This window comes from Pituophis catenifer, unplaced genomic scaffold (assembly GCF_029215685.1).
Source record: "Pituophis catenifer annectens isolate HBS135680 unplaced genomic scaffold, rPitCat1.0.hap2 SCAF_1, whole genome shotgun sequence".
In the NCBI taxonomy this organism is placed as follows: Eukaryota; Metazoa; Chordata; class Lepidosauria; order Squamata; family Colubridae; genus Pituophis; species Pituophis catenifer.
Genome location: NW_027256881.1, coordinates 295,954,445 through 295,969,210, shown reverse-complemented (window position 1 = coordinate 295,969,210; position 14,766 = coordinate 295,954,445). Strand labels below are relative to the sequence as shown.

The 14,766-nt window shown below is 36.1% G+C and overlaps 1 protein-coding gene across 2 annotated transcripts in view; it reads right to left on the bottom strand.

Moving 5' to 3' along the window:
• The window catches only part of MIPOL1 (mirror-image polydactyly 1), a 174,426-nt gene that overhangs the window by 139,608 nt on the left and 20,052 nt on the right, over positions 1-14,766 (bottom strand). The window contains exon 1 of one of the 2 annotated variants that reach the window (XM_070931391.1): positions 10,073-10,192. The exons of the other annotated variant lie outside the window; for it this stretch is intronic. The gene's annotated coding sequence lies outside the window, so the exon portion shown is untranslated. Of the gene's footprint in view, positions 1-10,072; positions 10,193-14,766 lie in introns of those variants that run through there. 2 annotated transcript variants of the gene reach the window in all.

The following is a 14,766-nucleotide window of genomic DNA, read 5'->3' as shown; positions in this document are numbered from 1 at the left end:
GCGAAACGTCATCAAAGAAAAACCAGAAAGTCCAGTTGCCTCTTGAAAAAGCACCTTTGGGATGCTCTGGAAATATATTTAGAGAAATACATTCAGAACAATTCTAACGAAAAATTCAGTGACTCATAAGCAACAAGCAAAATATTCAGGAATACATCCGTGTTATAAAGCTGAGTAGATTTTCTGGAACTGAGAACACTTGGGGGGGGTGGGGTGGGGTGGGGGAAATACTCTAAATCTGTAGCATTGAAGATTGCTTTCACTTTAGTGAATCTCATCATTTTAAGTGTAATTTACTCTCATATAAACATGCACAGAATTGCTGCTTAAGCTTATAGTTAATTTTATCTTAGTTTAGATAATACTGCATAACCATTTTTTGAAGCTAAACCTAATTTTAGTACTTAATGTCAAGAGTGATCATTAAGCAGTTACTGTGTAAATATCACTGGCTTTTTCTTGTTATTTGCTATTTTTTTCTTCTTCCGCAATTCATTACCACAGTATTATTTTCTAGGATTAGGTTTCTGGAAAAATTCAATTCTCCACAGATCTTTTTGCAGTGCTTTAAAAGCATTTCTGAGACCCATTCCACTGACACATACAATCAAAATAGCTGTATTGCTGGACAGATAATAGGACGGGGAGAGTAAATTCAATGAAACACAATGTTAGTTCTAATGGACGGATGATTGTGTTTGGTCTTTTGAAACTTTGAAGTATAGGTAAATCTTGATCACACAAATTAATAAATCCTAAAGCTGGAGTTAACAATAACCATTACACCCAAATTCTGCAGCTTAGCCCAGGCAATTTTTCAAAAGGTCAGGTTGTGAACTGGAGAAGATCAGGGAGGTCCACCGCATAGCTTTGTTGCCAGGCATCTCCCGACTGGATTGTTGCAGGCATTTATTAGTATTCGTCAGCAGACTCAACAAAGCAAACAAGAAATTCAAGCACGAATAATAACATGAAAATGCTGCTATATAACCCTTTGTCATTCAGCAAATATGGGACTTTTTAGCTACATTGTTCCTAAACCTGGGTTACTACTTTAATTTTTCTGCACAGTGCTGAATGAGTGAGTCTGCATGTGTGTAAAATGCAAAGCTCCCTTAACAACTGCAGGACTGCCATTTAATCTGTTGGTAGATGGACCATTTCCTGTGGGAACCCCAGCTATGACTTCCAGATCCAAATAAATCTCAGATTAAGAATCCAAATGAAACCTGCCTTTGGCTGATAAAAAAAATGTCAAGATGGATATAAACAATAAAATTATCAATTATCTAGGTGTTGCACAATGACTCAGATGCATGGGGCTTTATTTGTGTGTTGTTTACATTTTTCTTGCAGCACCACAACTACACAAGGTATTAATCAAATGTCACACTTTCATAATATTGGAGGCATCATTAAAACTGTTTGGCTAAGGACCTTGAAGTGTTTAAGCAGTAGCTCAAAAGTATATTTGTGCAAAGTAGAAGAATAAATTTACATATCAGCAGCAGCTCATAAGGGATAAGTAAATATTCTGTTTATCTCTCAATGTAATGCAGGTTAGTTTAAACACAGAAGTTCAGGATCTCATAACAATCAATATGGATTTATTACATAATATCCAAACATAGTAGCTGTGGGATTTGTTTAGGAAAGCTACTATTTATGTTGTCTAAAAAAACATAAAGACAAGAAAATATTGGTGAACATATGTATCATCTCCACAACACACACACAATATATGCATATTTTACACACATATTTTATAAATACTTACTGAGATACTTGACAGATCACATTCTTATTATATATGCGTTCATCGATTCACCAAATCTTAATTATCAAATTTATAAATGAAGCAGGGTTACATCCCTGGAAACCCTTTAATTAAACAGAAATCCTTCCTTATACCCAGTATTAATGCTAATATGATAGATTTAATGTTATAAAATTAGGTAAGCATGCATTGACCCAAGAACACAAAAGGACACACTACAGAACATTGTACTTTTGTACTTTAAGACTTCTTAAAGATAAGGCCACTTTTGACAATAATGAGCCAATTAACTTTATTTGCAGGGAAAAGGGGCTATTGAACATGAGGCAAAATCTCTGGTACTCATCTCATCTCTGATGCATCCCTCAGGGGATATAAACTGTTTTTTAATGAAAAATTTGTTCCGCTCTTTCTTATCCTACCTGTAGTAATCCTGGAGCAATCTAAAATTAAACTTTATACCTCTGGGTAAAATGCTACCAAGCTACTGAATGGCCAGATGCTTACGTTACATAAAATAATTTTCTGAAATTTTAATTGGAGAAGCACACTGAATACGGGACAACTTCAGAAATGTACAGTGTCAATTGCTTTTGGGTTTGATCCAGGCTAACCTAACTTGGATGCACTGGTTGGAGGGTGTAAAAATGAGGTATGAATCACTTCCCTTGGCCAAGATCCCCTTCTGGCAGCCGAAAACATTTTCTGCCAATTGACCCTGAGATTTGCTGGCAAAAAGATCTGCCAGTAAAACTGTTCTGCTGGTGAAGAATTGCTTGGACAAGAGCCAAAAGAGATGGAGAATGAAGTAGGTGAAAGAGAAGACACTGTTTCGCGATACCCAACTCTCCCAAACACAACACTGGCATAATGTTAAACCAGCTGAGGATAGGATTAACTTCAAACAATGGACTCTAAAGGAAGCTCAGTATTCCTCAGGATTTCCAATTCCACCCCACCCCCACCCCCCATCCCCAAGCTGTGACTATCTTGAAATGAGTGCAGTTTAGCTATAGAATTACTTCAGCCAGCTGAATTCAATAGAACCAGTCCTTGGCCATTTGGATTGTTTAGAATTTTGGAGTAAATCCACTGAAATCAGTACATGAGGAGTCATGACTAACTTGATTTCAGTGGATCTAGCTCAATCTAGGCCTGATTAGCAATGCCTAGTTCCAACACTGTACATTAAATATAGAAATGCAGATTTAAGATAAGCAAATCTGTCTTGACAATAAACAATTGTATTTAATATGCATGGACTGTATAGATTATTTATAACAAATTGTATCTTAAAAGGTAGGAAGTGTGTGTGTTGCTTTACATGGGTTGGATGCTATTAGGAATATTATTTATTTATATTTATTTGTTTATATAAACAAGTCACTGTGATGAACATATCTAATATCTATCCCTACTCCAATTTGCCAACAGCAACACTGTCCTCACAACACATTGACTCCAAAGTATTCAATGAATTAAACAGGACAATGAATAAAGTAAATGAATGAAAAAAAGAAAAAAACAGAAATCTTAACCAAGGTAAAAAAAAAAATTTCTTGAGTTAAATACATTAAACTTGCATTTTTTCCCTTGTTTATTAATTCCCCCCCTAGATTTTGAACAGTTCAGCATATATATATTGAATGTCTTGAGTAGAAGTGAAGGGGCTACCCCCACAACAACACAATCTTAACCATGTTTACTTAGAAGTTTTACTGAGTGCAGTGGATTGAATAGAAACAGAAGTCTATTCATGCAAAGGTATTTTCTTAACCCTTCCTTCTCCCACCCCCCCACCACAGACCCTTGCATTCCCACTTTGGGGAGGGGGATACACAAAAGGGCTCAGACATGCTGTGAAAAATTGGTCCCAAATGGACAGAAGCAGTCTCTTGTGTCTTTAGGATTCCCAAACCTTCAAGCAATCCTTTACAGAGGGAAAGAGAAAAAGGACAGAAAATTCCTTTGAGCTGGGCAGCCCATAAAGCACTGCAAATACTCTAGTGGGTCTTACTCTCAAATAAACCAGGTTAAATTTTCAGCTGCTTTCCACAGTCATGTTTTTAAGTGGAGCAAGGTAGGGGTCCCCATTTTCTTCTAGGTAGAAATTGGATGCAATTAAAGGAGATGTCTGATTCTAAGAGAAGATAGGTCTTTCCTTTAAGGAAAGCAGATCATTGTCATTGTGATAAGGATTCAACAGATTTCTATTAACAGCCAAATGCATCCATGAAAGATTAATGTTGCTGTTAAATTACTTAGATTCTATGAAGGTTTGTAAGACAAGCAGTGTAGTGGGAAAAAGAAAAGATTTTTTTTTAAAAATGCCAAATCTAGTTTGTGTCAATAATCTGGACAAAATACTAATGTAAGTCTCCCCAAACTTGGGTTTGCCTTGATATTTTCAGTTACAAATCCTACCAGCCATGGGATGATGAAAATTAATTCTAAACCTCCAAAGGAAACCAAGGGAAAAAAACACATTGTTATAACAAAATGTTAATGGTAAAGAGAGCTAAGTATTAAAATGAGAGATGGAAATTCTTATCAATATGAAGCTTAACTCAGTTCAACTAGCTGTTCAAATGATTGAGTGTCATTACTTTAAGTAAGAATGATTTCAGAATGTCTTTTTTCTCAAATTCTACCAAATAAGTATGTTATTTTTCATGAATTAAAGAAGACAGAACAAGAATAGGCAATCCTGTATTGAGATTTTAGTATACAATTCTCATTAGCCACAACCAGCATGGACAATCATAAAAGATTGTAAGAATAGTAGGGTACAATATCCAGAATGTACCAGAAAACTTACTTTAAGTAACTATCTTAATTAAACAAGTATCAAGATAAATTTATGCTAGGTTTTCATAACAAGTCAGTTATGCAATCCAATTTGGTTGTGGACAGAGGATAAAATAAGTTCAACAGACAGGATTATAAAACTAGAGATATTTGCTGTTTATCTTATTTATTTGATTCCTGCCTTTATTATTTTTACAAGTCACTCAAGGCAGCCAATGTGCCTCCTTCCTCACAACAGCCTCCTATTTTCCTCACAACAGCAATCCTGTGAGCTGAGAGAGAGTGACTGGCACAAAGTTACCCAAATGGCTTTGATGACTTAAGGCAGGAGCTGAAGTCATGGATTTCCACTTGCTAGCCTGGTGCCTTCACTACTAGACCAAACTGGCTGTCTCAAACTTTGAGACCTGATTATCATTTCAACCACTACAACTAAGAAATACTAACACTCACAGTAATTAAACAGAATTTGAGAATAGCTTAGAAAAGAGATAATTATATCAAATTCATTATACCATGATTCCCTTAAGACTCCTCTCACAGCTAGGTTATTCAGTTATGAATAAAATATTGTGAGGAGAATTTTTAAGGAAGTCACAGTATAAAACCAAACAGAATTTAGTTCTTACATATATTTTTCCAACTGACCTGATTGATAAAACTTCACAAAGATTAAATTTTTAAGTATCCAATATTGTTCCTACCTTACTATTATGAAAATATGTTATCAAGTCTGTATTACATGATTGATTACACTCACATATATGTTTAACAGCAACTGATAAGTTTAGGAAAATCACATTGATCAAGAGATTATATGGCTCACTACGTTCAAGTCAAAACATAGTTGTGTCCTGGCAGGTATTAATTAAGGTTTAAACACACATGCTCCCAATGACCTCTTTGAAAGAGTTAACCTTTTTAACCTTTCTTAGGGTATAGTGACCCCTAAAGGTTCTGAAGCTGAACTGGTTGCGGAGGTTCTGAAATGTGATATAATGGATAAGTATTTATAGATGGCTAAATGTAAGAGGGAACTAAATAATATCTCTGTATTTTCTTGAACCACAGACTTCTCAAAGCAGGTTTAATGGGAGAAATTACCCTCCTATTTGTTTCTGACAAAATACTGTACTGTAGCACAAATACTCTATGTGTCCATTCATGTACTGTATCCTCAGATTCCATAGTTGATCCCATGAGCTTCTGAAATAAAACAGCTACATTGATCGGTCAGTAGAGAAACTATGCTAGTGCATAGACAAGAGGGCTGTGTATTTCACATTAATAAGATTATCAAAGCATTCTCCATTACCACCAGTTTTGAATCACTTGGTGTCGTAATTTTTAACCCATTCTGTTTTAATAAAGTCCAATTCATGTATTATCTTCCTTAAAAATAAATTCTTAAAAAAGAATTCACAATATTGAAATAAAATATTAATTATATTTAATTATTCAACACAATGTTAATAATATGCAAATATTAATATTTACTTTATTAAACAGAATTAATAAAATGTCTCTTTCTGATTTTATAGCTGGAAATTACAGGCACTGAAATAGCTTCAGCTTCCTTGTGCTTATTTTCATTTTGCTCCGCTCCCTATAAATTGCTCTTCCCTGTTGATACCCTCAATGTGTGCTGGATGGCTTTCAAAAGTCTCTACTAGTATGAAGAATGGAAAGTTTTATTTAGAAGATACAAGCCTGTGGCCATACTATGTTCCCCAGAAGAACCAAGGTATTCGTCAATGAAGCTGAATGGCAGATTTAAAAAAAAGAACACTTTATCCATTGCAAGAATAAAGTACTGGAAGTTGTAATGACAGCCATTGAACTGAATGGATTAAAAAGGGATTATACAAATTAAGGGAGGATAAGGCTAATCACTTATCATGCTCGCTATACATTATTTCTTTACCTCTCTCCAAACTAATTTTTCCACTAATTGAGCAGAAGGCTACCACTTCACTCCTGTCCTACATCTGGCTTTTCATTGACATGTAGGTGACCACTATAAAAATAGAACCTTGGCTGAGATAAGACTGGGATCTGCCTAACCTAACACAAATCTTACGTTCTTAGAGTAAATAAGAAAATTTCATTATTATTATTTTAAATGGTATCGGCAAGAACAAATGCATTCCAGGCAATGCTGAACATTAGCATTGCCCCTGGGGCAATGTATCAATATCTCACAAGTCATTTAGCATTTCGCTGGTCCTTCACTTGTACTATATTGCTAAGGTTGTTTGATCTGGCAAAGACTCTGTGTATTGCTCCAAGACTTCAGAGCTAAACTAAAGCCAAGTTTAGGTAAATAAACTTAAAACAATATATCGGAGCACACCTATACCTTGCCCTTATTTGTCAGAGAATTACAAGACAAATGACTAAAAAATGTTTATAGTAGGACAACAAAACTTGTTTATTTTAGCAGGTGACATTAAATTGACTTTCACAGTAAAATAAATTTTTTTGTTCACACGTTCAGTTAGATTGTGATTTATTCTGCTTTCCATTGCATCCAATGGTAGCATTGAAAACTAATTCTCAAAACAAAATCCTGACAACAGTTACTATAAAACAGAATGAACAGTTCCAGTGAAGCAAAGAGAGTTACTTTTCTGCTGCTTTATAATATTGGTAGTAAATAACGTTTGTATTATTTGATCCCATCTGATTTCTCTATATGTGCTTTTGATATATGCACGATACGAAATTTCTCCCAATGGCTTCCTACCCACAGCCATACAAAGTTATATAAACCACCATGCCAGCAACATACAAAGGAAACAATACTATTTTATAAGAAATAGTGCAAAACTAAGCCAAAATTTCATCTCTTAGATATTTGACATGATAGGAAAATGAGGTAAAATTCCATCAGCATGTACAAAGTGAGCGTATACTAAATGTTTGTGAAATTTAAAAGAATTATTTTTTCCAAACATAAAATTATAGACTTCAGTCTATAGGGCTTGTTTCACTGTTCAGAATACTTCAAGGAAGGCATATTAGGGAGGGTCTCTTCTCCTCCTGACAGCAGAAGGAACAAACTCCCTCATTTAGAGAACCTGAGCTCCTGAGAAAAGGCCTCAAAGGAAGCAATAACTTTGCCTTTTTTCAATTTTGTACCATTGTGTTGATTTGGGATTGGCATTTTTTTCCTAAATTCCTCATTTATTCTTGGATTAGCTCAAAATATGAAAAGATGTTATTAATATCAAAGAAATGTGTTGAATTCAATGAAGCCATTTCTCTGCTTATTGCACAAAAAGGTCCATAATAATTACAGCATTTTAATAAAGTATTCTTACCGTAAGAGATAAAGAAACTACTGTCTTTAATAATCTCTGGAGTATTTTAAAATACATCTTAAGGCCTTAATATGCCTAGTAATATACTATTTAAAACCATCGCTTTATCCCTTCACAATATACAGTCATACTTCATCACCATTTACCCAGCTAATGAATGCCAGCAATTAGTAAAATGTAATCCCACTGCACAATCAGTTTAATGCTTTTAGCACTCAGAAAAGTAAACACCAAATTAATACTGCTCAAGCCGTATCAGATCCTACTTGGAAGCAAGCAATTATAGTTCAGCTCCTCAGGTGTAATTAAATGATTGGAATGATTTAGTTCCATAAATGCAAGTTAATTCATAAGCAAGCAACAAATATATTGGGAGTAATTACAAGAAACACTGGCAGTCTAAGCAGGGCATGCTCTTTTATACACCTGGTATAGGAAAATACTGCCCTCTCCTGGATACACATTGTGAATATCCATTCGAATAGCCACACTTAGCTAAAGAAATACAAAAGTAGGATGAGAACATGGTGGAACCTTGGAGGTTGAAAGCCATTTACTGCATGCATAAATATGCTTGCCAGGTATGGTTGCCATAGTCAATTGCTAGTAAGAATTACCTAGCTTACAAATAAGGATCACAGGATTTCAAGGCAGATTTGGGGAAAGGTTTTAACCCCAAAGTTCTTATTTTAATGTTTCATGTGTTTTATCTATGCATATACACATTTTGTAAATATTGCTTTAATATTCATTTAAATATATTGAGTATTAATTTCAGGTGGGATAACTTTTTTAATTGCAATATAGCTTATCTGTGGCTAGAGGGTACAAGATTTACTTTGGCATGCCTGTGGAGATTCTCAGTCATCCAGGTCATAGTTGTCTCAAAGATGCTTTTTCAGGAGGCTACTGGACTGATTCTTCCTTGAGAAAGAAGAAAACATTTTGCTTCGCATCCAAGAAGTTCCATCAGTTCTGATGGTGGGGGAGGGATGGATGGATAGGTTCTGATAGGATGGTGGAAGAGAATTGGAAGGATTATATTTCTTCGCAGTTATCTGGTCATTATCATCACCATGATGGCATAGATAAACCCCCAAGTGGTCTCAAAGCCTCTCAGAAAAAGTGCTAATGACCAGATGACTGCGAAGAAATATAATCCTTCCATCCCACACCATCAGAACTGATGAAGCTTCTTGGATGAGAAGCAAAATGTTTCGTTTTCTTCTTTCTCCTCAAGGAAAAAACAGTCCAGTTGCCTTTTGAAAAAATGCCTTTGAGACTACTTTGGCATGCATAAAGATTCTGCTGCAAAATACATAAAGATTCTGCTTCTACATAGAAAAAAAAGTACAACCTCTTCTAATCAAACAGGTAACTTCAAAATATGTTAACGTAATTTGGCTTTAACCTATATTTTATTAACAGAAATTTTGTTTCTTTAAATATATATTTTATTATGTTATTTCTTTAAACAGGTATCAAAATAATATTTGAAACATACATTGGAAAAAACATGGTGTTTTAATCAGGTTTTGTCAGGTAAAATAGTTTCCTAAATCTTAATCTTCATTAGTGTATCTATATCAATATTTTACTAAATAAATGATAAATACTTAAAACTGTATATTGCAGGAAGTTGTTCAACTTTGAACCAATGAAATAGGCCCAGTCATGACATGAATGAACTTTAGCTGCCTATTTAAATACATATTAAGTTTTATTCACAAGGTTCCTGCCAATCCAATTCTAGTTGTACTTGCTACTCATGAAAAACATTCCATCTTATTCAAGTTCACTCCCTTAATTCAGTGGGATGCTTACCTGGGAGTATATGTGTAGTATTTCAGTCTACGTGAATTTAGAAGGAACTAAATAATACCTAAATTTACTTTTGAGTAGTTTTTCTAAAGAATATGCTGTAATGTGGCTTCAGTGTGACTTCAGAGTGACTCATTTTGAGTTGAACCAGGTTTTAAAGTCTTAATTTTAATCATTCTCAAATTTGTAGTTCCAAATGGGTAATAATCTTCAGCACTAACTTTCTTTAGCAAAGTAAAGATCAGCGTTAGACAGTTCTCAAGCAACATGTATCGTTTTGTATTGGCGGCCTTATAGATTTTAAGTAAAATGAGAACATAAACATGATAAAACATATACTCACCAAATGCAAAGACTATAATAATGATGATGATGATGATGATGATGATGATGATGATAAGAATAAGAATAAGAATAAGTTTGAGGCACAATTCTGAACTGTCAAGCTGTGTTTTAGATACTCTTCATGGATATGCTTCCGGCAACAACATAAGGGCATCTTGTTAATCAATATGTGCCCTAACATAAACAAACAGATTGGATAAAAATCTATATCTGGACCACTTCCATTGAAGAGATGAATAAAATTATTTTATTAGAAGACATATTAGTAATTTTAAAATGTAGAACACATTTGCTTTGCCCTTTAATGTCAGTCTTATTTTCATATTCAAATCTTGTACACTGTAAGTTAATTGCTTTTGGAAACTACTTATTATTCATGTAAAAATTAATGTGCCAATGTCTTTAAATCCTTTTAAATGACCATTCATGCATCTTCCTCCTTTAAGTACTGATGAAAATCTCTCAAAAATATCAGTCCAAGTTGGTATTAAAAGAAAGTTTCTTTTAAAACATTCTTTTCCTGCTAACATAAGATTTTCATATTCACCAACTTTACTTGAATTCCATTAATTTTTTAAGCTGCTTTTAATAAATTCACGAAGTAATTTTTTAGGCTCCATAGTCTGTCATTTGTGTTCCAGCTGACTCTATGAATATTAATAACAGTGTTATCCTGATTAAATAGGCTTCATAGGAAATCCCTATGAATCCTATAGCTCAGACATCTCATTTTTCTAACTCTTTATGAATTTGGATTCAGACATTATATTGGAAGAAATTTTTTTTAAAAAAATCTAATGATATATTAGTGTATTCTTAAGCAAAATTACTTCTCATAAATCAAACAATTAAAAGATACACACATCTATGTTTTATGGTTTCAGGATTTCAGTAAATGACAATATAATTTATTCGAATAGGACTTCAGCATTTCCAGAACAAAGGATGAGGTATCTATTATAAAATACTGCCAGTGTTTGCCCTTAGACTCACCTTAGATCATTGAGTCTCAAATCATAGGGTTTTGGGTTTTTTTGCAATTAAAAACATGTGTATAAGTAGACAGGGTATGCTTAAATACAATGCAAATATCCCTTTATAATTACAGGTAATCCTCAACTTACTATCACAATTGGGCCCAAAATTTCTGTTGCAAAGTGAGATAGCTGTTAAATGAATTCTGCCCCATTTTATGACCATTCTTACAACAGTTGTGAATCACTGCAGTTGTCAAATTAGCAATATGGTTGTTAAGTGAATCTGTCTTCCACACTGACTTTGTTTGTCAGAAGGTCACAAAAGTTGATCATGTGATCCAGGGACTCTGCAAACGTCATAAATATGAATCAGTTGTTAAGTGTCTGAATCTTGATCCCGTGACCATAGGGATGCAGCAATGGTTATTTAAGTGTGAAAAACGGTCATAACCCAGTTTTGTTCAGTGCTGTTGTAACTTCAAACAATCACTAAATGAACTGTTGAAAGTCGAGGACTACCTGTATATCAGTTATCAAATTATTCTATTCTATCTAATTGTCAAACTATTCTATTAAAATCATGTACTTAAGTAGACAGAGTATGCTTAAATGTAACGCAAATATTCCCACTTTATAATTATATCGGTTATCAAATCATTCCAGTCACATCATTTAACAAATTAGAGATAGTTGCCAGTGTATGGTATTATCAGACTATAAACCTTATTCAGCAATCCTTTTGAACAAAAGCAAGGCTTATTCTCATTATTTCTTTAACATTTGGAGCCTGTAAGCTTGAGGAGAACTATACATTTGAAGCAGTGGTGGGATTCAAGTAATTTAACAACCGGTTCTCTGCCCTAATGATTTTTTCCAACAACCAGTTTGCCAAACTGCTCAGAAAGTTAACAACCAGTTCTCCCGAAGTGATGCGAACTGGCTGAATCCCACCATTGATTTGAAGGTATTCCGGTGTCTAAGCCTGCCATAAAAAATCTTAACATCTCCTTTTGAAAGGAAAACTAGTCGTTGCAATGGAGTTAGTTCTCCTAGACCTATTTATTTATTTCTTTTTATTTATTTATTAAATTAAATTTAGTTGCCTACCACCCTGTAATGAAACGTATGAAATAATGGGAACACATACTGACATTTTGTTAATATGTGTACCACCAGAGCTCTATGATTCATAGAGAACAGGTTTGGGTCTTGAGAGGACTGCTTTTCAATAACCTAATCTTCCTACTGATATATTTCCACAAGATGGTGCTCATCACATAAAGGTAGCTCTGTGCTATTCCTAAGGGCTCCCTCTTGTCCTCTGGGCTGATTAATATTTATACAAACTGCAGGGCAGGATGGGAGAATCACACAAAGGTGATAGTATGATTAAAGGTGTGAAGATGATAACAGAATGTTGACTGTATTTATTATTTATTAAGCAGATTTATATGGCCACCCAACTCAAATATGGTGACTTTGGGTGGTGCACAGCATTAAAAATCAATAATCTAAAACCCCCAGAAACCTTCTCTCCTCCAATTGATTATACCAAACTCCACTTGTTTTGGCATCTAACTCCAGGAAAGCAATTGAAAACTTGATTGTGCTAGGGAATAAATTAGGCAGCTGAGGTAGTCCTCTAGAGGTGATTAGGGCTTGGTTTTGTGATAGCATCTGGGATGAATTTGATTCTGTTAACCTTGAGGGTGGTTGGTTCTGTAGGTATAGCAACCTGTGTTTTAGATCCATGCATCTTCTGCTTGGTTGAGCTCTCTAGGTAGAGGGTATGAGGATGCATCCATGCCATTTGTTGTTGTTAGTTGCGAAGTCGTGTCCGACCCATTGCGACCTCATGGACAATGTTCCCCCAGGCCGTCCTGTCCTCTACCATCCTCTGGAGTCCATTTAAGCTCACACCTACCGCTTCAGTGACTCCATCCAGCCATAGTGAGTGCATCCTTATGAGAAGGGGCAGTTTCATCAGCTGAACACTGGGCCCTATCTAACAAAATGAAATTCAATGTAAAGAAAAGTAAAGTCCTACACTTAGGCAAGAAAAACTAAAAGTACACATTTAGACTGGGTGAAACCAGGCTTAATAGCAGTAACTGTGAGAGGGATCTTAGAGTCTTAGTGGACAACCAGCTAAATATGAGCCAGCAATGTGCAGCGGAAGCCAAAAAAGCCAATGCAATCCTAAATTGCATTAACAGAGGGATACAATCAAGATCAACGAGATACTAATACCACACTATAAAGCCTTAGTAAGACCACACCTAGAGTACTGCATCCAGTTTTGGTCACTACACTATAAAAAAGATGTTGAGACTCTAAAAAAAGTGCAGAGAAGAGTAACCAGGATGATTAGGGGACTGGAGGCTAAAACATATGAAGAACGGTTACAGGAACTGGGCATGGCTAGTCTAGTGAAGAGAAGGACAGGGGAGACATGATAGTAGTGTTCCAATATTTGAGGGGCTGCCACAGAGAAGATGGGATCAATCTATTTTCCAAAGCACCTGTAGGCCAGACAAGGAATAATGGATGGACACTGAACAAGGAGAGATTTAACCTGGAAATAAGGAGAAATTTTCTGACAGTGAGAACAAGCAACCAATGGAACAGCTTGCCTTTGGAAGTTGTGGGAACTTCATCACTTGAGACTTTCAAGAAGAGATTGGACTGCCATTTGCCAGAAATGGTGTAGGGTCTCCTGCTTGGGCGGGGGGTTAGACTAGATGACCTGCAAGGTCCCTTCCAACCAGTGGTGGGTTTCAATCGGTGTAACAACCGGTTCACTTCGCCCACACGAATGGCCTCTTGGAGGTGGTCATTGGATTAGTCACACCGCACCTCATCCCCATGCACACTTTGTTCCTTTCTGTTCCATTGTGGTTAATCGAATTTTATCTGAACTTGTAACTGTATGGTTATTATTTATAACCATACATACAGTTTAATGTTTCATACAGCATTTTAATTATATTATAAGTCATCTACTTGCTTTAGCAAAATGGGTGGCATAGACATTTAATAATAAATAAATATTAAATAACCTATAAAACTCTGCATGGCATGGGATTGGGTTTTTTCAGGACTACCTGCTCCCTAGAGTATCTGCCTATCCCTCCAGTCTCCAATAGGGGTACTGCAGGTCTTCTTCATTGAAAAAAATGTCATTGTATAGGACCGTGATGGCGAACCAGTGGTATGCGTGCAACAGGTGGCACGCGTAACCATATCAGTGAGCACGCGAGCTCGGCTTCGGCGCACATGATTTTCAGGCCTTCTGGGCCCAACAGAAGTAGGGAAACAGATTGTGTCCTGCCTCCGGCAGGCCTGGGTGGTGGTGGGGAAGGCCCGTTTTTCTCTCTCACCTGGCTCCAGAGCCTCTCTAGGAGTCTCTGGAGGCTGAGGACAGCAAAAAAAGTCACTTCCTGTCCAACAGGAAGTTGGGAAACGGTCCATTTCTGGCCTCAGGGAATGGGGTGGGGAAGGCCGTTTTCACCCTCCCCAGACTCATAGAGAGGCTCTGGAGCCAGGTGAGAGAGAAAAACGGGCCTACCGGGCCATCGCATGACAGGAAGAGGGGGTGGAACGGGGGGGGGGGGTCACGCATGTATGCACAGGGGCGGGGCGCATAGAATTATGGGTATGGGCACATGCGTGCGCGACCCGCCCGCCCCCCCTTCCTGGCACGCGATGGCAAAAA